The following is a 25199-nucleotide window of genomic DNA, read 5'->3' as shown; positions in this document are numbered from 1 at the left end:
ATGGTTACTAACAGAGATCTCGATTAGATCTAGGCAGCCATGTTTAGAACGTTATTATCTTCTTCAGCATTTTAGAGAGGTTCCTCACTGTTGCTTTCTGATGGACCCGATATTGTCAGTTTCCACTGTACAGAGTAGTGATTGCATTGGGGAATATCAATGTATGACAGATGATTAGAATAAGGTTTATATTTTTCATGTGCCCAGTCTTGTCCAGTTGAGTGTATTTCTTCCTTTTTTTATATATATATATATTTTTTTTTTCAGCTGGACCTTCTTAAGAAATGGGAAACAAAAGTTCCTGGTAAAGTACTACCTCTTGTTCTGTGTGCAATAATTTTATCTGATCTTCTAATCTATGCTTCATGGGCAATAGTGACTAAAGAATCACATTTCTTTACAGCTGTGTCTGGACTACAGCGATAATGATCTCTGCTTGTGCAGGTATGTCTTGCAAGGCAGCTGCTACCCTTCACTGTGAAATCTGCCATATACTCTTCTCCAATTACTTGATACATCCATTGTATGATTAATAAGCTTTGGTGCCTGGCCGTAAATCCTACATTTTGGACACACATCTTTCTTACCATTTCTCTTTACTTTAACATACCTTGGGTAGTACTAACTAAAATCTTAGTTTCTTTTTTCAATCTCTTGTGCCAATTTATCTTAGAATCTACTTATAATGTAGTACTTCCTTTTTATTAGTTTTTTTTTTTAATCTGTCCCTGTACTTTTTTTCTATTTTCTTCTGTGTACCACCTGTCTGACTGACTGACTTATGGTCGGTATGAGAATATATTTGATTTGGTTTTGGAACTTGCTCCCCTTTCCAGTCAGTCCTTCATATATCTAAAATATTTGTACTTTTTTATGATGGCATTTTCGTGTGTCGTACCACTGTTGATGGTTCTTAGCCCAGCCAGTTTTCCTTTTCAGTGGCCTCTCTTCTATCCACAAGATGAATATACGCTGAAATACAGTACATCCTACAGGTGCTGATCTTCAAGGCCTGTTCTGTAGGCCATTATCATATAGCATCAGACAGTTGCTATTGAGGGATTAAAACCTGCCCATTAACACAACATGGTGTTTTCACTAACATCCCAATTTCCTGTGGTAAAATGACAAATGAAAATCTCAATTTTCATTTCATGTAAGCATCTAGCCCTCGCAGTTATGATGGAAAAGTTTGAAACATGATACATGTTAGTGTGGAAGCACAGAAATCAGAAAGCAAATATAAAGATTATATTTTTTTGGTAATATCTTGATTTTTGGAGGCCGTGGGATTTTCGAATGTAACTGGCAGTACTGTGTCCTTGATAGAGATTTTTGGAGGTCAGTTAGCAACTCACCACAGCAAAGGACTATCTGTGACCGTTCCTGTCACTGGTGCCTGTGGACTTCAAAGGAAAAAAATATCGAGGTATGTAAATAAATCATAGGAGCCAAAGGTCTAGACTTAAGAAAACAAAACTAAAGCCTTTTTCTTGTGAGTGACAAGGCCCTTTTACACTTCATCCTTCTGAAGGCTTGGTTAAAAGAGCAGCTGGGCCTCAGAAACAAGTCATGTACTTTCCTTCCCTTGTTCTTTTTAATGAAAATATTTGGATAAAAAAGGGATCCTTGTTTCCCAAGAGTTCATCTGCCTCTTCTGTTTATTCTCTACCTGGTGTCATAGTCCTCTAAGTTTTGGCACTGTAATAATTTCCATAGCAGTCCTGCTGTTACGTCACAAACAGAGGATTAGGATTTCAGATTATTGAGTAGAAAAAGAAAGATGAATACTTAAACAAAGACTCTATCTTCAAGTAAATATCCTTAGTAGTACACAATAAGGAACGAAAAATGGAGGCAATCTCCAGCACATAAGCAGAATTGTATCAGAATAGTATAGCTTTTTCAAACTTTTCCACATACTCACAGATGGACTTTAAGAATGCCATTGCCTTTTGTCTTTATGCTCCATTAAGAGCCCAGTTCTGTATTTTTGGACAGAAGAAAGCCCTCAAGAAAGTTTTAGACCTGCATGATTTACATTTTAGTGACCTTTTCAAAAAGCCGAATGGCAGAATCCCACCTCGATTACTCGGCTGGATTCCCCAAATGAATATTGCAGGGAGAATTGCTGTCATGTAGAGGCAGAACTTGGTGCATAGGACATGGACTGGGAGAGCAAAACGGGGCTGCCACTCAGTATTTTTAGGATTCAGGGCTGTGAAAAATACCTGAAGTGGTTCTAAGAAGACCATCGGTTACAGCCATCTCTTAGGCTATTCTAACTTGCATTGTGAATCACAGGTTTCTCTAAAACAGATAGAGGGATTAGTCAAACTGGCTTAAGATCGCATAAATAATTGTGCATTTAAGACTTTAATTAAAAGTACTGCGAAGCAATTAGAGTTTGAAACCATGAATACAAATCTCCAGGTGTAGCTTACATATCTTTGATGCAAGTTAAAATAATCACTAAGGGCCAGATTGTGCCATCAGTATTCCCACTGGGTAGTTGTTTATTCTCCGAGCAGTCCCTTTGAAGCTGCGCATGTTTAGAACAGCACAATCTGCTCTAAATAGCTACCAGCGACTGACCAGATGGCAGGTAACAACCCTCTGAAAAAATTATGAAGAATACTTCCATGTTTTTCTCATGTCTGTTCTACAATGAAATAAGGCTTTAAGAGAGGTGTATTTTACAATTGCCAGAATAATATTTCAGTGTCAGCTATCCAAGTCATAGCCTTTCACATGACCTCGCAGATAGGATGACTGTAATGTTCTGCTAAACTATAGCCCTTGGGAAATCTGCGCTTGTTCGTGATTAAAGTCATAGCTTGCCTGAGACACAAACATACAGAAATAAGAAACTAAACATGGGCCAGTTCTAAGACCAACAAAAAATAGTGTGCTGCTTTCCATCGAACATCAGCAATAACATGTTCCAATGCACGTTTACTGATGCAGTAGGGTCACAATTTCTTAGCTTTGTTTAAAAGAACCAGGGCACAGTTTAGGAGGCTGGTACTTTATATAGTATATCAATTTTCCAGAAGTGATATTGTCTTATGTGAAATATTTCTCATCAAAGTACTGAATGGCTTGCTCCAAATGTACATTTTAGATGTTCTGAGACTGATTCTTCTCTTGCTTACATCAGAGTGAAAGAAAGATCCCAAGGGTCTGCTCTGAGGGAGGATCAGCCCATTGGTATATAGTGCCTTCTGTATGCATGCAGTCTCTTACACCAGTTCAGTAGTCAGAACAGGAGATAATGTCAATATATTCTGCTGCTACTATGGCTAACCTCCATAGTTCCAGTCTGTCTTGTGTTAGAAGAAAACTAGAAACATATTGCATCACAGTATGTTGCTGAATGCAAAAGCTTCAGGGGCTCCGTCTTGCAGGAAGACCTGCGTGTCAGTGGACCAAAGTTGTCTGCCTGCCTCTATGTCTTGCTTCTTTCTTATTTCCATTTTAGCAGACAAGATCCACATACCTGATAACCTAGCTGCTGGTAAGGAAGTGAGTCCTAATTTTCTGAAAGTAAAGGGCAGAAATAAAAGATAGCCCTTGAGAGGCCTGGATAGACAGTCTGCTACCATCTAGTTCAGGCAGGTTTTCAGGACTACATTTGAATTTCATGTATATATTAGTACTACATGGACAAGTTAGTAATGCTGTGACATATTTATTTATGCATGCCTGCAGCAAGTTATTGTGTAATTTGCCCGTACGGTGGTTTCATCTGCATATACAATCACTATAATTATATTTGCAAATTAGATATGTATTCATGTACACATGTGGGATAACTGTATACACAAAATTTTGACTATTTAGCCTGTAAATTTTTTCAAGCGATCATTTATCTTATTCATTTATCCACTCTATTTGCATAAGTCTTCCTTCTGGGTGAGAACTATTGCAGCCTGCAAATTACTTTGTTCTTATCTACTCTAGAAAACACATTTACTGGCATTAGTACAGCTCTATCTATAAACTAAGTTGTATGATCCAGTAATGTCAAAACACTCGCGTCCCTCTTCATTATGGTTTCCATTCCTAATAGTTAGAGTGCAAAGCCGTCAATAGCTGAGATATTCCCCGTAGCAGTTTAGCTATGGCAGCGTGGTCTAATCAACCGAACATTTCCACAGCTTTTTGGGTAGGTTTCTGATTAACATTGAATTCTGCATGGTTGTAGGTAAATTAACAATGGTTAACCTAGCTGGTTCAAAGCTAGCCCATTTTTCCCTACTCTATGCTGATCACAGTCGTGTAGACATATGCAAAAATAACCAAGGAAGGAAGAAAAAGGGAGAATTTAATGCTATTGAGGATTTGGGGACTTAGGTTTTTTTAAATTTTCTTTTATGGGAAATTCATTTTTTGGCATAAGATGCAGTGTCAAAGGCAAGGAGAGAAGGGTAAAAATCGTATCTGTGGTGAATGTTGAAGTAAGATAAAATTGTTTTCTGTGCTGTCAGAGTGAAAGAATCTTTTACTTGTAGGATCATTTCACAGTGGCAAGTGGTGGCAGGTTGCAGCTGCATGCATGTGGCCTTAAACCATGGGGTAAACCCCTCTGTGCAGGCCCCTATTGCTGGTAAGCTGTGTGCCGCCATAGCCTCCAGCTCCTCTGTGAGCTCCTCTCAGTCTCCGTTGCATATACATAAGCAGTTGCAGTATCTACCTTTCCTGCTCAGGGAGCAGGAGGGGACCACAGCAGGATGAGGTAGGGAGCACAAGCTCGGCAGAAAGGGGCAAGTTATTGAGGTATTTAGGTAGCAAGCAGATGACCAAGGCATATGAGATGGATCCCCGTTTGGGGGGAAGCTAGAAGGAGACAAGAGGTTGAGAGTGTGAGAGGCGGGGGAGACTGAGGTTGCATGGAAGACAGATACGAGAAAAGAAAACATATATGTCTTTCTGTGCATTTGTGCTAACTTAGTATTGATTCAGGAGCTGCAGACGCACTACCACCACTCACAGCACGTAATCAAAGTATGTTGAGGAAGCCCTGGTCTAGTACTCCCTCTGGGTCTTTAATTGTAAAGAATTTGGGGATTAATTGTTCACATTAACCAAATTATCAGACAGTAACAAAACACTTGTAGTGTCAATGTCCCCAGCCTTTCAGAATCAGACTTGGGAAACAGGATATGGGATTTAGCATGCTGAGTAGGGAAAAAACACTACATTTATTTAGACTACACGAAAAATAACAGCAGAATAAAGTTCTCATAGTGCTGAGAATCCCAAAGGATTTAAAACAAAGATCAGCTTTCTGCAATAACAGGTCTGCAGGTGCAGGTGGCTCTTATTTCCCAGAGGTCTTTGAGCAGGAGTCAGAGGAGCAGGTTTCAGGGCAATGCAGGAATGTATGTTTAGTAGTCAGAGGGGCTCTCATATGATTTTAGGGTAGCCTTGGCTTGGATTAGAGGGACAGCCTGCTGCCATCAATTCCAATTCCAGCAGGATTCATTTCAATCTTCCAGATAGGTTAGCCTTTGAAACTACTGCTGAGGCCTTGCGTGGGGCTGAGACGCTATGGGGAACACAAAAGTAGCTTGCTTCACACTACAGGTATATACCGCTGTATGCCACATCAGTGTGCTAAGGCTGTTAGAGCAGGGGAAGGGGCAGCTGCAAGTTGCACTTCAAGCCTGAAGCTGCACTGGGCCCTTATGGGAGTCAGTGCTGCCTGGAGAGGAGATGCATACAGTTTCACCTCCTTTCCTTTTGGTGCAGGAAGAAAGGGGGCTATAGAAACTACTCTGTCATTTCTGCTACTTTTGGGTGGTTCTTCTTCCGAATTTTACGACAATATTTTTCCAGGAAAGCAATGTAGGGTTTAGCCCAATGTCATTCCAAAAATGTACTATATGTGGTGCCTCCCAGAAAAATCTTAAATGTTAAGGAGCTCCCTGCTCAGACTGGACATTATGAATTTCATAGGACTTTTTTGAAGAGAGAGATTTGCCTTCAAGCCCTTGCCAATATATTGCCTCCTCTACATTACTAGTGCTGACCTGCAAACTAGCTGCATTTCAATGGTGCTGCTTGTGCAAAATCTGAAAAGTATTTTGGGATAAAAATAGTAAACAAATGCTAAAATATTATCTATAAAAAAATTCTGGGGATCCTACAGTATTTAGGCACAATTTACATTATTTGTAATAATAATAGACCCATTAAGCTGGACTTTGCCTGCAGCTTCCACTGAGGAAGCCAACTGAAAAGCTTGCAGGCCAGATAGGTCTAACAGCATGAGTCTTTCCAAACTGCAAGGCAAAAAGGAGTTATTACGTTTGGCAAGGTTGGAAGTTCTTTGTTTTCTGAGTGAAGAGTTAATTCTTAGAAGACCAGAGGAGCTGGATTTAGACTATACATTCCTATATCGGCATGTCTGAGAGCTTGTTCTTTTATTAACATGGATTAATCAGAACAATCACACTACCAGAGTAATGGTATCAGAGAACTCAGACATTAAAGGTTCTGAAAGAAGAGGATTTCTCTGATGAGGAAATATTGTTGCTATGGGGCCCCCATCTCTGGAAGGCAGCTAGAGTAGGATGTTAAGGCATTCTGATGTTTTGTATTGTTTCATCAAGCAATCCTCCTTCTCCTTCACTTTCACGAAGTCATGACTGTGACTGTCTTGGAAACATAGTCCCTGTTCTGTAATGTTGGTTTGCTTTCACGTCTTGTTAGTATTTCTCTTTGATTACTCTTACCTTTAATGAATCATTATTCCTATAATTTTGTTCTGAGCATAATTATGTGGAAAAAAAAGTATTTGGGCTGAGAAACAAGAAGAAGAGGGGGGATTTATAGTGTCAGGTTTGGCCTCTTTTTATTTTAAGAGGAGAAACATTATTTGCAGTGAGATGAATGATGCAAAACGAGAGATCTTACATTTTGCTCAGGACTTAGTGAGGTCCTTTCATGGCCAGCAGGTTACTTTATAGGAGAAGCAACTATTATTTTATTTTCAAGCTGTAGTGTGTTGCCACTAATCCTCCAATTTCTTGTCTTCACCATAGGAAATAGTAGCCAGGGTCACAGCTGAACTGAAAACTCTCAGGATCTTCAAGCTTTCCTGAAAAACTATTATGTGGATGAGTTCTAGATCAATACAAGAGCACTGTGAGCTATCTGGAGAAATATTTTCATTGGTTTCAGTGGAAGCTGAGATGGGGTGATGGGGCAGTTCCAGAAAAGCTTTTAGCACCTGAATTCCATCTGATTTTCCTTGAATTTCTGAGTGCTTGCTGAATGTTCAGAACCTAAATGGATTTAGACTGTAACCTGTGATCCTGGTGATAAGAAGAGTTAAATATATTGTATTGCCTCCCAGATTGCAACATTATGTTTTAATGCATTTTCATGAAAATGAGGTAGCCATCTATGTTTCTGTATTTATAATCTGCTCTGGCACAGGGGTGGGTGAGCTTGAGTCTTTAAGTCACTGTGGAAAATGCTGAACCTCTTACAGCATCAAATTTTGAGAGCGCAAGAGCAAACAGAGAAACATGTATTTCTAAACACGCATTAACTTCAATGAGGCCAAAATATTTAATGTATCTTAACATATCTAATATGGTAACTTTTATAGATCTCAATACACCTAATATCTTAATATTATAATACCATAAAATGTTGTCCTGACTTTGGATATAGGAGTGATTATAAATCCTTTTCTTTAGTTTTTCTTTAAAAAAAGTTTGTTCTCACAAACTAGTACTCTGTTGTTATAGCATCTTTTTCTTTTAGAGAGAGGAAATTGTTTTTTAGCTTTCTAGAAGTTTGATGCTGTAGGAGTACAGCACAGGAGTTCTGTTTATCAGAACTTTGTCTCTGAAAGCTAAGTTTCATTTTTAATTCTCCTGTAAGCCGTATCTTATTTTATTTTATTGAAAGAACAACAGGTCAAATTATGGTCACCTTAGTATATTTTATTAAAATCAAAGATCAGTAGAAATAAAAGCTAAATAATTTTTATAAAAATATTTTATGGTATTTGCTTTAGTGTAGTCAATACAATTTTGCAGCATTGTGCTAAAGAATAAGAATTAGAGAGAGAAATGACTTGCAATTGTCTGTTTTCTTTGATCAAGATGAAAGAAAAGAAAATTAAACTGTATAAAGAAGAAGAGTAGTTACATCTAACCAAAACATTAAAATATATTTTTTCAGTTTGTCATATGTCCTTTTTAGATGTTAGTTGAAAAAGACATTATGGGATTTTTACATACATGCAAGGCTTATGAAAAGGTCTTGCTCTACAGGCAGTCTTCTGAGCATACTTGTTAAAACTAAAGAATTAAGTAATTACTGAATTTGGTAAATCTTTTACTGAGTAACTTTAGATGCTTCAGCTAGGCTTCCAATTAATTTGATTATTTTGACTATTATTCAATTAACTAAGCAACCCAAATGATGTCGAGTACCATGCAGTGACAGGGCTAAACGTGCTCCCTGTCCCGCAGGGCTTGCAGTTTTACCAAGGTACAAAGACAACAGCTGCATCAGGATCCAAACCTTGCCTGACGACTCGGTGGGCACATACAGCTTAGCAGGAATAAAGTCTGTTGATTCTCAGAACAGAGGTGTCATGTTATTCACAGAGAGCACAAGGTAGCTCAGAGCCTCACAGAGGTCACTGGTGAAAGTCACCGTGCTATGCTCAGGCACTGCAGCTGATCCGAAATTGTTATCATTGGACCCCTGGCTAGTGCAGTAACGTACATATGATATCATGCTACAATGTCAAGTGCTGTGAGGCACATTAAAGCTACTAGAAAGCATTCAGCTCAGAACTTTCTTTTTTTGTGTGTTTGTGGGACTGATAGGCCTGCTGTTTTAAAGTAAGGTAATTCTTTAATCAGTCCTCTGCACTATTATGCATTTGTGGGGCTGTTGTAAAATGTAACTATTAAATGTGTAACATGTAAAAAAAAAGTTCAAATATGTGCATTAATTCATAATACACAACTGTTACACATAAATCACAAGGAAAAACATATCAAGCCAGAAATCTAGATATATGTTACTTTATTTTTATTTACTGACAAAAGTTTTATATGGATTTGTTCGTATAGAGGCATACTAAGGGTCTTGAAAATTTGAATTAAATTGTGGTGTTTTTACAGGTAAGCAACATGAAACCTACTAAGAATTACATTTATGTTTAGAACATTAGGTGCACTTTGTGAACCCATGTATCCAAATAGCATATACTTAAGGGGCTCACAGTGTGATCAGCAGAACTTAAGGCCTTCAATAACGAGAAATTTTGTACCATGGAAATAAGTCATTTTGTCAAAAGAAACCAGCAGGAATAAGGGACTTGTAAGGCTAATCTTATTTTTAAGAAGTGAAATGTGTATTCAAGTAATTTACTTCAGAGTTGCCTATAGTAATGAAATTTTGCAAGTATTTATTATAAATTTGATGTAGAGGGACTACAGAAGTTAGGCATGCATTAATCTAGAAGAAATGCGAATGACCTTCCCTAAGTTCCCTTATTGAGCAATCTGTGATGAAGGATTCAACCAGACCGTGCTTAACACTGTCAGCAACTGAAATGAAACATCACAAATTGCTTTAGCACCAATAGCAAATGTGCAGGTGTTTTTCACATATTGCTATATTTCTCTAGTACAATATGCTATAGGAAGTTACCTACTTCCAAATCCAGTACCTGCAATAATAGTTGCAGAAAAACACTGATGAGCTTCCACTGCAAAAGCAAAAAAGTCTAAAGCGGCTGTGCAAGAGTGTGTCAGTATTTGAGCAGCATGGATGCTAGTTTTTCAGGTATCTTCTATGGCAGCGTACAAGGCAAGCTACAGAGAAACATAGACCCTAGCAGTAATGACGATATGGTGTTATGAAGGATGACTCTTTTTAGACCTTGGGCTGAAATATTTCTCACAGTGCTCTAGCTGCAGCTTTGACTGCTTAACGTATCACAGGAAGGTTTCCGACCTCTTGCCATTGCCATCTTCCTCTGAAGAAAGATCCAGCCTGATACTGTTAGAGAACAAATAATGTTTCTATAATATTCATGAAGAACTAGATACCAAATCCACCCCAGCATCAGGAAAAGAATTCCTTTTGTCGCCCCTTACTTTAGACTCTAAACTCTTTGGAGCAAGTATCATCTTTTTGCTCTGTGTTTGCATAGTACCATCCTCAGAGAAGATTTACTCCATAACTTGAAATTACCAGATGCTCTAATAATGCAAGTAGCAAAATCATGAAGGAGTATCCTCAGTAATAATGCTCTAATTTGCCTTAAAAAGGGTGGAAAGGGCTCAGAGGCTATTGAACAGCTTTAGCAGACAAAAGCACTTTTCTGTAAGCGATTGAAAGATTTTCTCTGTTTTTCATATTAAGTGGTACTTCTTTGTTAGCTACCATATCCAGATTTCTCTTACTAGGGAAGTTTAACCATAGTGCAGAACAACATGGGATGTGAAAGATGCTCAAGGTATAGCTGTCTGCTTCTTGATTCCCAAGGTTGCAACCTGTTTCAGCAGTGAATTCCTAGGTTTGTTCTGGTTTGGCCTGGAAAATTAATTTGACCTGAAAAGTATCAGACCTACCCTGAAGGCAATGGATAATGGTGGAATTTCTTCCATTTCTTTAGAGAAACAAACCGCTGCTGAGTAACAAGTGAGATGGCTCACTGCATTATGCTGCAGAAAGGTACTTCCCTTATTTCATTCATTCACTGTCTAAATAATGGGAAGGCTGAAACAATCAAGTCTTTACAGAGCAGCATTAAACAGTATAACCATTGATTAAACATTGTTTTCAATGTCAAATATCACCCGAAGAATCCTAGCCTTTTAACAAAACTGATCATAAATCTCCAAACAAAAGAAAATGCTTGTTGACCTTTTTTCGTGACCTCAGAGACTGCTGAATTGCACAGTTGAAATAAATCATGGCTTTGGCTTCATGTTTGAGATCGTATTGAAACATGACACTACTCCAGCCTTCTGCTTATGCACTTGCTGCTTAGATAAGAAAAGGCAGGCAAGGAAGAAAATTTCTGGAAGGGTTCATTCCTGTGTATGTCAACAGCAAATGCTTGCCACGTAGGGGCACTGGTATGTTTATTGTAAAGGTTCAATGAGTGCTGTGGGAAGGACAGAGCAACGTGGTAGAAAGTCAGCTCCTTCTGGCAGGGCCTGGCAGTTTCTAGGTGGAGGGTTTATATCATTGACCTTTATTTATTGAAGGTTTGTTGTCTTATTGAATACTGTGCAGTGAAATGTTCAGCGTTTCTTGTATCAAGTCCTGCTTCAAATGCTGTTAGAACGAATATTTTATGTAAACAGAAAAATTGCACAGGCAATATGAATTTTACGAAGCTTGAACTTCCCATTGAAGTTAATTTCAAGTGTATATGTACAAAGGTTGTTTTCAATTGGTATTAACAAAAACAAAGCATTATTGAACTACCTTGTTAAATGATAAATTGAAGCTTACCATAATTGAATTGTACAGGTGAAAGCATGTAGAAAATATAACTGTAAGAGAAAAAAGCCTTGTGCATGGGGGAAACTGTATTTCTGTAAAATACACTTTAAGATATTGTCCCTTAATTGCGTGTGACCATCCTTAGTATCATGTACAGTCAAAGAAAGAGTAGTAATCTGGCTTCTATCTAGTTTTAGTTGCTGTTACAATTTTCTGATTTTGGTTTCCTTAAGTATTTGCATTTCTACTATAGCTGAGTGAAAGCTGTGACTAGGCCAAATATATTAACAGCCTTGTGGATTTTCCAAGCCTGTTCTTGTTAACATAAACTTTAATATCACATTTATTTGAGGGGTTCATAGGACACGTAAATGTAGCACTAACTAGTTGCACCAGCTTCACAGCTTCCTTGTGCCCAGCTATCAGCACAAGGCTGCTCTAAAGAGCCGAAGAATCAGAATTTCTTTTTTCACTTTCCTTCACGAAAAGAATAAAATAAAGTTGTTTTAAAATAAGCAATGAAGTACAAATTTTGGAAATCCTGAGTCCACAGCAATTAAAAACACAAACACACACAGTCACACTCACACACGTGTGCACACACACACACACGCATGCACACACACACACGCTTGCTATGATAACCTAGGGGGCTGTTTTTCAGTCAGAGATTCTGACATTTCAGGATGACATGGGGGACAAAAAATTACCTTGTTCCCACTGATTTAGGTGTTTAAATCCCTTTGAAAATCTTCCCTACAGTCATGTTTAATGTACTTAGCCATCATACTACTTGCAATCATCCAGTGCTTAGGAGCAAGGAACAAAGGAATTAAAGAGTAGCTAATTTTTAAGATATGCACATGAAGTAAACATATTTGATAGAACTTTTTAGTCTGATGTTTAAAGATAAAGCCTGCCGGGGGAAAGCTCCACTTCTGACAATTCTACCTCTTCAGGCTTCAGCAAATCAATTCTACTGTTTCTTTTTTGATTTGAGCCTAGAATAAGTTACTATTAACTTGGTAAAACTCCACTGATGCACATTAAGAATATGCAGTAATTCTACCTCAGGTTATGTCTACATACAATTTATAGCAGAAATAGACAGCTGTTATCAATACACAGTGTTTCTTACAAGAAACAGTAATTACAACTATTTTACCAAAAATGCTACAAAAAAGCAGCAGTAGCCCATAGACTATATTAGCTATTTGCATGTTTGCTGAATCTGTACTTTTTCTTTTTTCTCTATTATCTAATGAGTAAATCTAGAAATTGTTCAAAACTCCATGGTGTAAGAATCTTGCTTATAATCAAAACTGCTTTTATTTTACTTTGCAAGGATGTCAGTCATGCAAGTAGTGTAATGTCTATTGTCTCCCTGCTTTTATTGATGTATGCTCCTTTGTTTAATGAATGCTTCTTAGATCTTGGGTGCTAACAAGGAAAACATGTATGTTCCAGCAAGATTACTCCTTTTTTATTGTTTAAAACCTTAACTTCATACTGAAGCCATATGATTTATTTATATGAATCCATATAAGGTGCATTCTGTATTGACTGTATTTTTCATTCATATCTAGAACTGTTATTATTTTTAAATCTATAATTTTGTTTCTGAAGTTCTTTGGGATACAAAATTGCTGTGTATCCAGTACTTGTCACAGTGGCACCTATCAGATGCTTTCCCTCCTACTATCTTCCCTGGTCTGTTTCACATCATTTTTAGGAACTGGGGAAAGGGGTAATTTTCAACAGTATGAGAAAGATCTTGATACTGGATTTGAAGATCTTAGCATTTGTCATTAGTAATAAATCATCAGATATTCGAACTCATTCTACTGTAAGCCCTTGAGATTCTTGGAGCTCTATTCCAAATGCCTCCCTGGCAATGTCATCTTAGTTGTTAGCTGTCTGCAGTAGTGATAGTGATCTGTCTTCACATACTCAGTATCAAAATATGCAGTGGTAAATAATTCGGATAAAATGCAAGTGAAACAGCTCTTCAGATGCAGCTGGTATGAGTTCAGCAGTTTTCCAGGAGGAACCTACAGTTGCCAGTACTGGTTGCAACTCTTTAACCTATTTTTCACCTTCCTAAGAACATGAATAACAAAGTGATTTGATAAAAAGGAAAATTCTCGCTTATGCCAAGTCAAATTAAAATTGAATGGGCCTTTTTCTTGAATGTTTATGTTAAAGGAATGCATGAAAGAAGAGCTCTATAGAGATCTCAGACCAGTGGGGGAGAGAGACAGTAGGCTTTGATTTTGGAGTTGCCTACTCAAGTTTCCTTGCAGCATGAGAAGATAAAGCAACTGGAACAAACTTTAGAGCAAAGTGAAATGAAGATGCAGCAGCTGGTAGCAGGTCTTAAATCCCAGACTATTCTGGTTGCTAAAATCCCTCAAAAGTATTTATCAAAAGTACCAAGTGGCCATAATGTCAAAATAAATTCCACGGAAACTTCTGAGGGCTGGAACTTGCTTAATTGAAATTACTGAGTTCACAATGTGATGTGAAAGCAGCTAAAGTCCATACAGTTCTCAGAAGGGAAAGGTACAATAGAGTATTTCCCAGCAGTAGATAGATTTTTTTTTCCTGCTATCATGTAGAAATAGAAAAAAAAACAAAACACTTCAAAGCAAAATCAGAAAATGGAGCCTTAATGATAAGTTTAATCATATAATTAGCAAGGCATCAATAACCTTGGATGAGGGAGACATGGTATCAGTTAAACATGAAAGAATGCAGCAGTCACACTCATTAGAAAAAGCGCTGAAAAATAAACAAAAATGCTAGAGTTCAAAGTTACTATAGAGCTGCACACAAAGGTAGAAATGTCAAACTCTGTGGGTTTCTCTTCATTCTTTCTAGTTATTGAACTGACTGCAGAATTATTGCTAATCAATAAATACACCTGGGAAGATTCTTTAGATGTTCTCTCAATTTGTTTTGTTGCTTTTTATTTTTGTCTGGAATGCATTTAGTTAACACTTAGTAAATGTTTACAACAATAAAAAAGACAAACAATCTAGACAGACTGTGGTGGAATAATTCCAGTCAAGAAGAGAAATTCCCTAAGGATGGTATCATTGCAACTCCATGGGAAAGCACAAGGTCCCCATTTTCTCTCACATCTGCCGTTGACTAAAAAAGAAAATGGAAATACCAATTAATGTCCACTTTACTGAGACAGTGTGATGGGAATAATTGATGGGAAAAGAAGATTTTTAAATGGAAAAGTGAAATTTTAATGAATCTAGGCCCACATTGTGTCTGACCCCTGTTCAGAATTCCTATGAGCTGACCAATGGCCTTATGAATGTTATGGGTCAGTCAGAACTGCTGCCTAAGCACTTTCCTTCCTCTTCCTTAGATGATTAAATCCCACAGGCTGAGCAAAGGTATGGGCCTGACCACAACTCCTCGGCAGCTCCGGGGGGAGAAAAGGCAATGCATATGCTGTGGCACTCTGGAAAGACTTTTGATTCGCATATGATCTATTGCTAAATGGCAGAGTATAAAACATTAAAATACGAAATCATACTTTGTAATCCGTTAAGGATAGCTTGTATCTTCACAGATAGCAATGCTTTCTCACTAGAACTTAAATGTAATAGTTTCTTAAGAGAAAGGAAATCACTGAATGGGTTCCATTTATATGACAGTTTAATTTTGCCACACGTCAATAAGATGGTATATTCCTAACACTTACTGGCCCCTCTGGACTTCCAGGGTGGTGATACTGTATACAAACAAACTTAGGTTTGGTAGAAAAAAGTATTTAATCAATTTTGCAGTAGATAAATCTGCTTCAACAAAAAATTCTTTGTTAAATCATAGCAATTTTGATCTAATCGTTTTTTAAGAAAAAAGGGAAAATATTTTTAAAATATCCAAAGGCCCATTTTGGTATTTCTAATGAAAGCTTTATTTCTAATTTCAAAATAATTGTTTGCTTTTAAAATTTATCTTATAGTGTTTCAAAGGGAATTGAAGTCCAAATTAAATATTTCAGATTTGTCAAGGTACAATACTGAAGTTGATCCAGCTTATCTTTCCAGACAAAAGCAATTTTTTATGAGACAGAAAACCCATTTTCGACAAGGCATAAATAAGCCTATGATATAAAATAGGCTTTATAAACTACAATAATTAACAAGGTTTTTAATCTTACATAAAGCAGTGAGTAACTTGAGGTACTCACAGAATAAACACCCTGCAGTCATGTAAAAATTTAATAAATTCACAGAAAAGTAAAAGCTAGCATAGAGTCAGCAAGACTACAGCTCCTTCTGGGGTGATAAAGCAGGAGTTTCTTTAAAGCCACTGTCACAAAGTACTAACATACTAATGCACATGTATTAATGAAATGCTAGAACCTTATTTCTTCGATCTTATATTGATTTCATTGAGAGTCTTGAATGACCATGACTCAAAGTAAGCAAAGTGTATGGAGCAAACATCTTCTTTTTAACTTTACAAAGATAGGCAAGTATTAAAGTTCTTATTTGACAGCTATGAAAGACTATGACTTGCTGAAGGTTACACAGGCAGGCAGGCAGGCAGTTACGCAGTTGGGGAAAGAGCCCAGTACTGATATACTCTGAAAGCCCTCCCTTCCATGCTACCCATCAGAAATAATCCAGTGAGAGAGTTGAGGAACTATTTAGGCCAGCCTCTGTCTGCTTTTTGGACAACATACATATAAAGATCCAGAAGTGCAATATTCTACATTTTTAAAATTACTGAGTTATTGCTAGTTATTACCTAGGTCCTGATGAATTAAAGAGCTTAAGCACCAGTGTTAAACCTTCAATGACTTCAATGAGCTTTGAGTCAAATGCTTTTTTGTATGCATACCCTTCATTGTAAGTGTTTTCTGATGCAAAACAGAGTCTAAGCTAGTTACATCATCTACTTGCATACTAAATCCTCCAGTTATATGTAAAAGACATTTTTTCTTGTACACTTAATTAATCAAATCTAGAAGCACCTCACTTGTTCAAAGTATCCAAAACAGTATCATATTGCATTGCTCATTAAGTAGCATCCCATGTACACAGTATAACATATGTGAGGACCTGGTCCTGCAAGGAATTTGGTCTCTTTAAATATTATTCCTTCTTTAGAGCTAAAGATATTGAACTCTCATTGGAGGAGGAAGAAGGATGAAAGAAACATCCTACCTAAAGAAATGCCAAAATGTTTTTTCTGTGAAAGTTCTTGCTGTGATTTAGAAACAAATTATATGATTTTGTGAATGTAATTGCTTCTAAACTAGAAAGTAGTATAACATTTGTTTTATTTAAGACAATTTCAGCAGGGTAGGCTAAAAAAGTTTGGTTAACATATGTTATTTAAAAATAAAAACAAACAAAGCCTTCCATATGTACACTTCCTACAGCTAAAAGGAAAACACAAACTCTAGCACGGAATGATGTTTAGAAAATCTCAAGAAAAAGTATTCACAAGGAACTCATCTTAAAAGCTAAGCTGAACACTTCTGCAGGTCTACCACTATTTTATTTCACAGGCTTAAATAGCTGAATATGTGATATGTTTATTCCTCTATTTAGGATAAATAATCATTCTGATTTCACTCTAGTCTTAATCATCTAGTTTCTTTTTTGCATCTCTTTGCTTCAGAAATGTTTATTGTGAGATGAGATCATCCCATATGTGCAGACATGCTAATGACTAGTTTCAACTCTTGAAGAAAGAAAATCTCAAATGAAAACACTGCACAAACACAAAAGGCTTTGGCAGTAGGTCTTAACTGGACCAGTGTAGCTACAAATATATTTGAGGGGAAAAAAACTGCTTTTCCTCAATATTTGGCTTATAATTGGAAAGTCTTTCACATTAATTTCATTCCACATTGTTTACAAGGGAGTGAGAGTGAGATTGTTTTATCAGTGACCTGGGAAATAAATTAGAGCATGCATGACAAATATTTCTATTGAATTAAAAATAAAAAACCCACTATTTCCCAAAAATGTAAACAGGTAGACAGTATGCTGAGGAGGTATATGGGAAGGGCAGCTAAGACGCATAAGCAAATGAAAGAAAAAAATAGGGATGGTCTATGTCTCCCAGAAACTTAAAGAAGCTGTTATCTGAGTTGAAAAATGAGTATTCTCATTAATATTAAAGTAGTACAACAGCCTGTCAAATATGTGTGAGGACCATGAAGAAAGTAAATGATTAAGCTTTTTCTAAGCCCTGAATAAATAAATTACTCATTTGTAAAGAATATATCATCGGAAGAAGATGTTTATACAAGGGTGCAGATAACCTTGTACTTTGCTATGTTTTGGTTCCTTCTAAAGGAAAATATCATGAGTAAACCTCAGCTCTGAGAAAACGGAACAAAAGCAACATAGGAAGGAAAAACAGACCAAGTAACTTCTTTGTTCTTCTCCATGATGTGTGTAAAATGAACTGTTTGTATATAAAATACTGCATTCGGATTGGTGGATTTCTGCTCACCAGTGATGGTATGGGTTTTTCTACCAACTTAGGTATTCGTATTTATTTGTTCACATTCAAGGGAATGGGATGATAGAAGCTGATGCGAAGGTTTCCCCTTTTGTTTTGGCAGTCATGGGATCCTGCTCATGGAGAGTACAAGAGCTAATATTTGTATACTCGGCATATGCTACCAAATACTATTATTGGGAGAGAGGACTGTACATCTCTTTGCTAGGGAGGCTCTGGAAGGAGCTCTCATAAACCTATCTAGGACAGGGGAATCATCAGGGCCTTGACAGCTTCGTTGCTCTGAACAGCCTCACCTGGGCTCCCGCCTATGCACCCTCCACCCACCCGCCCAGGAGCGCCATTTAAGCTCAGGCCCAGGCCCCTTGTTCCTTGCCTGAGCTAGGCTGAAAGTGGGCCTGTGTCCAGCCCTGTCCCTGACCTGCTGGTCAGGGTTGTCCTCGGGCCTCACTAGTTGCCTTGCAGCTGTCTGATGATTGCTGGACTGTTGATGGATGCTGTTGCCAACCCTGTCCTGGCTACCTTGCTCAGGTATGGTGGGGCTCTGCCTCTGCTGGGTGGTTGCCCTTGGCTCTTGTCTCATCCACTCCAGCTAAGCAGCCCCAGTCTTGCTGTTCCCTGATGGCTGTGCCAGTCTGTAAATCAAGGGCTTAGGCTAGCTAGCTCTACCACTACCTTTCAAGTTTCACTGTCTGGAGTATCATGGTTAGTCTGTACAGCATGCCTAGAGACAAAGGAGCTACAAACTTAGAAATAATGTTGGTTTTGGTAATATCCTGTGGCATACCAATGCTTACTGAGAGGAAGCAAGGCAGCAAAGTTTTAAAAGATGATGATCTAGCTTGGAACAGCATGGAGAAAGGGTGGTTTTTTTATGTCTTAACCTTCTTCAGTGGTGGGGGGGAGGGGGAAATCTTAAATCTTTAGTATTCCTTTGGAGTTAATGGGTAGGATAGGAGGAGAAGGAAGTAGCCATCTTAGATAACAGCAACAAGACAGATTTCATCTCAAAAGAGGGAGATTTCAGCTTAGCCTAAAAAGATAATAGAAACTGAGGTGCTAAACAGCCAAGGAACATCTTTATCCTTTACTATCACTATAGCTCTATTCTATTATTTTATCTTATTTAATTCTGCTCTTTTACTACAAAACTGTGGGTTTTTATAAAAAAGAGCATATTTTTGTCTTTGAAGCTTGCCTGTTAGTAAAGCTGAGTGAGCAGTATGAAACAAAAGATAGCCTCTCATTCCCAAATGCATGCTGGGAATGAAAAAGAGGTGTACTGGGACCTCTAATATAATTGCTCTTAGATATCTGAAGTACAGGAAAGCAGGTCTTCATGGGAATTGCAAGGGCTCATTTCAGAGCTGGTGAGATAAGGGCCTTGAATACAGGCTTTCTCCCAGCCAATTTCCAGCTCATTTTAGAGGCTTGGATGCTCTTTGTGAAAGTGATTGCAACAATTTTCTTTAACTGTAGTCACCTCACTGTTATATGCACAAAAGTGGGCATCTCCTACAGCACTGCAGTAGCTTAAAGCACTTTTACTTTAGTGAACATTATTATTACTTTTCCTTCCAGACAGTTATCATTTTAGGATTTTATGGTTTTATTTTTAACTTGCTGAAGTAACTGAAGATGCAGATAGAAGCCTCAATGGGACTCTCAAAAGCTGGTAAGTGTTAACTTGAGACAGTTTAGGTGTGCAGAGGCTTTTGAAAGTTCTGCTTGGACATCTAAATCTTTAGGTACCCTAATACCTTTAAATATCAGGACCTTATTATTATTACAGGCTTTTAGGGACAGCTTTTGAGTAATAAGCCTTATTTGTAGAACAAAACTAAATTCTTTCTGCTGTTTCTTTCATTGTACTTGCTTACCAAACTAAACTACTATAGTCTTTACTGAATGGGTCACTTCAGACTATACAGTGAGGAAAGCAAATAAGTTGCTACTTCCTCTGGCAGGTAATGTAGAAAATAGTGTATGTCTCAGAGGTGGTATAACATCTAAGCACTCAAGCATTCTTATCAAGATAAGTTCAAACGTGTACACTATCTTTTCTTCAAATCAAAACAGTGCAGCAACATATAGAGGATAAACAGAGCAAGAGAGCAATCAGAATGCTATTTAAGTGTTTTAAACTGTTTTACAAGAGGAAAAAGTTGGACTGAGATTTTTGTCTAATACATTGTTTCTGGATAGAATGTTATTTAAATAGACAGCTCCCATCAAGTGACAAGTTCATTCTCACTTGTCATTTTGGCCGGTCTGCAGTAAGCTTTCTATTCCCAGGACATCTTGTTTCTCCTCAAACTTCTGTGTGAAGTCTAAGAAGCTATGGTTTTGCTAAACTTTATATTTTAAACTTGCAAATGTTAAGGGAGTAGTAATAGTACTTGCAGTGAATGATCCTCTCATGGCTTGAAATTGTCATTTCAGTTGCTAGTGTAACGCAGCTCTGTAATACACAGCAGTGTCAGTTACGACGTTCCCCTCTTGGCTACATCTCTTACAAGGCAATAGGTTCCTCTTCTTTTTCCTTCTTTGCCTGAAACATGGGAATTTTCATGCAGCCTCCACTCTAAGAGACCACCCACCCCTAAGTGCTGAAAACTGTTGCTACATCCTCACTGTGCATTTCCCAATGAGGAATGAAGCCAAATTCTTTGACCTTTCATTTAGCTTTCACAGTCATTATGTTCCACTGGCAATGCTATAGCTATGTTCTGCAAGACTGTCCACAAAGCCAGCTTTAAAGGAGAAAGTTTAGAAGTGGCATTGCTTGCTAATTAACTTTGCAAACATTCAGAAGCCAGGAATCAAGTCTCATAGCCCTGAGTTTAAAAATAGGCATTTAGGGTTATTTGCCTCTCCCCTCCTTCCCTCTACAGGAAACATTACGGTGGCACCATTCAAAGGCAGCAGGTGCCACATCTTGAATTCTATATATAGCTCTGAGTTGCCCATATTGCAAAAGGATTCAGTAGTACTGGAGAAGGTTCATGGAATGGCAAAGCAGGTGGTCAGAGGGAAGGAATGACTTGGAAGAAGGAGTAAGAACACTAAAAATATTCACTTTGGAAAAGACTGAAAAGGAAGCAGAGGTCAATAAAATCATTAGTGTCATGGGAAACAGCAAATAATTTTTCATTACCTCTTCAAATACAGGAATTGGGAGATATCTAATGAAACTACCATCTGGCAGTACCAGCTAAAACAAAAGGGGGCGAGGTTATGAAATTTCTTGCCACAGGAAGCTGGGAATCCTAAAAATGTTCATGGATTCAAAATGACTGTACAATTTTCATGGAAGAAAAATCCAGTAAGGACCATTAAATATGCTACTTCTGATTAAGGTAGTCCTTGGCATCCTGACTGGGGGCTGTGAGTCTTCCAGGGAAGTATTACTAAGTGACATTAATGTTCCCTTTTCTTATTCTTAAGCATGCAGTGTTGGCCCCTTTTCTGTACATTCTTTGCTATTCTAGTTTTTTTTGCGCTTCTCTGCAGATTTTGAAAAGACAGTACTGACACTGCTTGTCAGCCCTCCTTTCCCCCCCTCCCCCCCAAATATAACTGCATCTGTCATGGTGATTGCAGCACTCTGTCACTGAGAGTATACTAAATATGAAGGCCCTCTCCAGACAGAGGGGATCCACAGCAGTTGGGGGAAAGGCTTTGATTCACTTTTTTCTTCTGGCAAAAGCCAGAGGCTTTATCCCTCAGGGAGATTCCTGGCACTGACCCAGCTCTGGCTATACACTGACAAGCCCAGGCTGCTACCTGAACAGGATGGACAAGGCTCTGGAGCCCCAGGAACTGGCAAGGGAGCTGAGAACTTGCTCAGCTCCTGTCATCCAATGATGCCTTCCTCCCCCCCACTTGTGTTCAGTGACCCTGTAAAGAACAAGCTGGCATCAGGCATAGCCTGAAGTTCGGTGTTTTCCTCAGCTCCCCTACTTACAAAGTGTATTCTCTATTTTAGCAGGGGGGTGCTAAGGATACTTCTGGGAAGGTCTTGTCTGCCTGATATCAATCAGACACGTGACATTCCCACAAGACTGTATGGGATACAGAAAAACAGTTGGGCAGGCTACCTGTGTAGCAAGTAAATGCACTTCGAAGTATAAAGTCCTCTGAGACATCTCTGAACACTGAAATACTAGCAATTAGGTGCTTCAGCAGATAAGGAATGTGAACAGTCAGTGAATTTGACCTTAAACATGTCCTCTGATCGCTCATAAAATTCAGCATAAGCATTATGCTGTTTTCAAATAAGCAATTTTTTTACAGTGAAACATGGAAATACAGACATCATGGTCTGGATAATGAAGAAATTCCCCCCAGTATACTTTTGGACTCCTACATTGCTTTGTGTGTGTAGCTGTGCAGGATTAAGGAGGGAAGAATAATAAACTATTTCTGTAAGTGGGGATATAAGAATCTGACTCAGTGGGACTTTATCATGACCCAGAGATAGCAGGCCTCTGCTCGCTACGGAAGCCTTACTTTGGTCAGCTTAAGCTTCTAGCAAAAGTGGGGAATAACACAAACAGCCTTTATGCAACTGAAAATACACTCCATATAAATAACTGGAGGCACTGTGAAGCTCACACTTCTCTGCTTGTTCTGCTACACTGCAGTGATTTTCTCAAACAGATTGCTGTATGCTTATGTAGCATAATTGGTGAGGGAAGCTTCCCAGACAAAAGTTGTCAGCTACATAATAGCTTCCCTTCACAATGTGTCAAGCTGAATTTCTTTAGCATATTTATTCTTGCACATTTTAGGCATATTGAAATGTTCTGTGCAAAGCAACCTCTCATTTCTCTGAAAATGTTATGTAATGGGTTAGCTCCTTAGGCAGGTAGGATGCAGCCAGAACTTGTTTCCTTGCTGCTTGCTGGCAGCTTCCCCTCCTTGTTAGACTGGAGAGCTCCAGTTTGAGAGGCTCTGATGGAATTCAGTCCAATTAAAGTTGGGATTTATTGTGGCCCTAGTAGCTTATTCTGCCAAGAAGGTCAACTGAGTGGCTTTAAAATGAGCTACGAGGAGGGCTTTGCGGCAAGCAAACTGTAAGCAGAAAAATCTATCTATTGCTGGGGCTGATTTCAGCTGAAGTGCCTGGATCCAGTGGGAAGAGGAAGCCCTAAGGGCTGGCTCAAATAGGGTGGTAGGTGCCAAAAGTAAGCAAGTCAGCTTACATTCTGAGCCTTGAGCAATTCCCGTACAAACTCACTGAAAAGTACAGGGTGTAAACCCACAGCAGAGATGCAAAGGACTATACTCAAGCTTGAATGGAAAATTCTGCTAAAGGGAGATCTCTGATGCTATGTTCAAGGTGGTTTGGACAGGTGCTAGGAATTTCAAGCAACATATACACATGCCAGTATCCTTAACAGATGCTGTAGATCTCCACTGAAGAATATGCCAGCCTGTGGGGTATGCAGCACTTTAGCCTAACTATATGCTAAAGGAGTAATTCTGTGTCTTTTTAGCTGTTTATCAGTTCCTTGGTCTTTTGGACTCCTACATGTAATGTGTTGCACACTAAGTAAGTTTTGTGCAACTCAGTGGCTATTTTTTCTTTTTTCAAGTTTGACCTTTGCCATCTGTGAAGATGGCACTTAAACTGATTAAACACCTTATGCTTCACTTTAATTCTTGAGTGGTTTTTGCATTGCCCAAGATAGGAGGAAAAAATGCACCAGCTGACTGATTTAGAAAAGCGAGCCATTAATTACATGTGCTAGAGGGGAAACCCAGAAAAGCCTCCTTTCCCTTTTTTGTTTTTCAAAGGGATGAATTATTTCTCCACACATGCAAAATGGTAAAATGGTGGTGGAATTTTGTGCTACTAAAAGTAGCTGCAAGCAGAGCCTCTAAAGCAGGCATGTTCCCTAGAGAGGATGGAAGCGAAATTCCTATGGTGTCATCACAAATTAGCTTGTGTCTCAGAGTAGCTGCCTTTAGTGCAGAACTTTTTCTCAGCCTCGCTATGTTGGTGAGACACTGAGCCATGGGAAACTGAGATTAAAACCCTCCTCCAAACTCATTGTGGGAAGAGTCCTTTCAGTTGCTACCATGGCTACTATATATAAGCCAAGGTCATTGTTTGTTATGGTTGTAGCTGTGCTGAGCCTGTTTTTTTTAAGCTGACAGCTGTTGCATATCAGTGAAATTAAATCATGTTTGAGGCAGAAATAGTGTAGGATTATTCTAATTCAGGTGAGTCATGCAAAGAAGCAGTATCTGTCTAGTACAGGGATATTTCTGTCTTCTCTGTGGGCCAATCTCTGATCTTCATTATCACAATAGTTTAAATAGGGAGTAACATCTTATTATTATTCCGCATCATTTAATGAGAAAATTAGAATGTGCTGCTATATTTGAAGCTGCATCTCTTCACTGGCACAGTATAGCTTCATACCGATAATTGGAATTGAGTTGATAACTACAGAAGCGATTTGTGTGTGCATTTGCAAACTTCACCAGGTTTTAGAGTTGCATTTTCTAAAACTAATGAGATTGCAGGCAGTCTGTACTTGTGTTTTATTTAAGTCGTATTATCCTCTGAATTAATCAGATTTATTCTGTGTGATTTTAGTATCAAACATTCACAAGCAGTTTCCAAAATAAGATCAGCAAGAGATAGGATGTAAAAAGAGACATACACTCTTTTATTTTTATTATTTTAACTGTAAGGTTGATTTGGCTATTTTTTGCTGATATTTAAACATTATTGAAAAGTATCTGGACTGTGAGAAAATCTGTCATGTATTTTAAATGAGGTTTCTACACTAAGGACCAGTTCCATACACCTAGTTAAACCATAGCTGAGGATGCAAAGAGCTAGTCCAGTGCTCCTTTTATGTTTTCCAGGGAATACTAGAGGAATACTGTGGGAATAGAAAAGGTCAATCCAATTCCCAGTGTAAATTAAAGCAGATTCTACTTTGCTCTGATGTATATTGACTGGAATTACTTTCTCCAGTAGCTCTCAAGTGACTTACTGCTTTTATTGGTTAATGTTGATGCAGCAGTCTAGCAAAGGTTTTGATAAAGAGGAGCAGAGGCCAAAGCTGCAAATGACGTGGTGTGATACTGGATAAGACACTAACCTCTTTGGGGTAGTTTTTCTAAGTATAACATGGAGGACTAACATATAAAAAGTGCAGTCAGGTAATTAC

General features: G+C 38.2%; 1 long non-coding RNA gene across 1 annotated transcript in view; it reads left to right on the top strand.

Annotated features, from left to right (window-relative positions):
- Window positions 1-25199, top strand: part of LOC135324930 (uncharacterized) — a 78693-nt gene that overhangs the window by 39351 nt on the left and 14143 nt on the right. Inside the window, exons 4-5 of the long non-coding RNA XR_010386157.1 lie at window positions 268-304; window positions 404-444. This is a non-coding gene — a long non-coding RNA (uncharacterized LOC135324930). The remainder of the gene's footprint in view (window positions 1-267; window positions 305-403; window positions 445-25199) is intronic.

The sequence above is a fragment of the Dromaius novaehollandiae genome, chromosome Z, assembly GCF_036370855.1.
Source record: "Dromaius novaehollandiae isolate bDroNov1 chromosome Z, bDroNov1.hap1, whole genome shotgun sequence".
NCBI lineage: Eukaryota > Metazoa > Chordata > Aves > Casuariiformes > Dromaiidae > Dromaius > Dromaius novaehollandiae.
The sequence above is the reverse complement of the archived record's forward strand: the minus strand, read 5'-3'. Positions and strand labels throughout refer to the sequence as shown.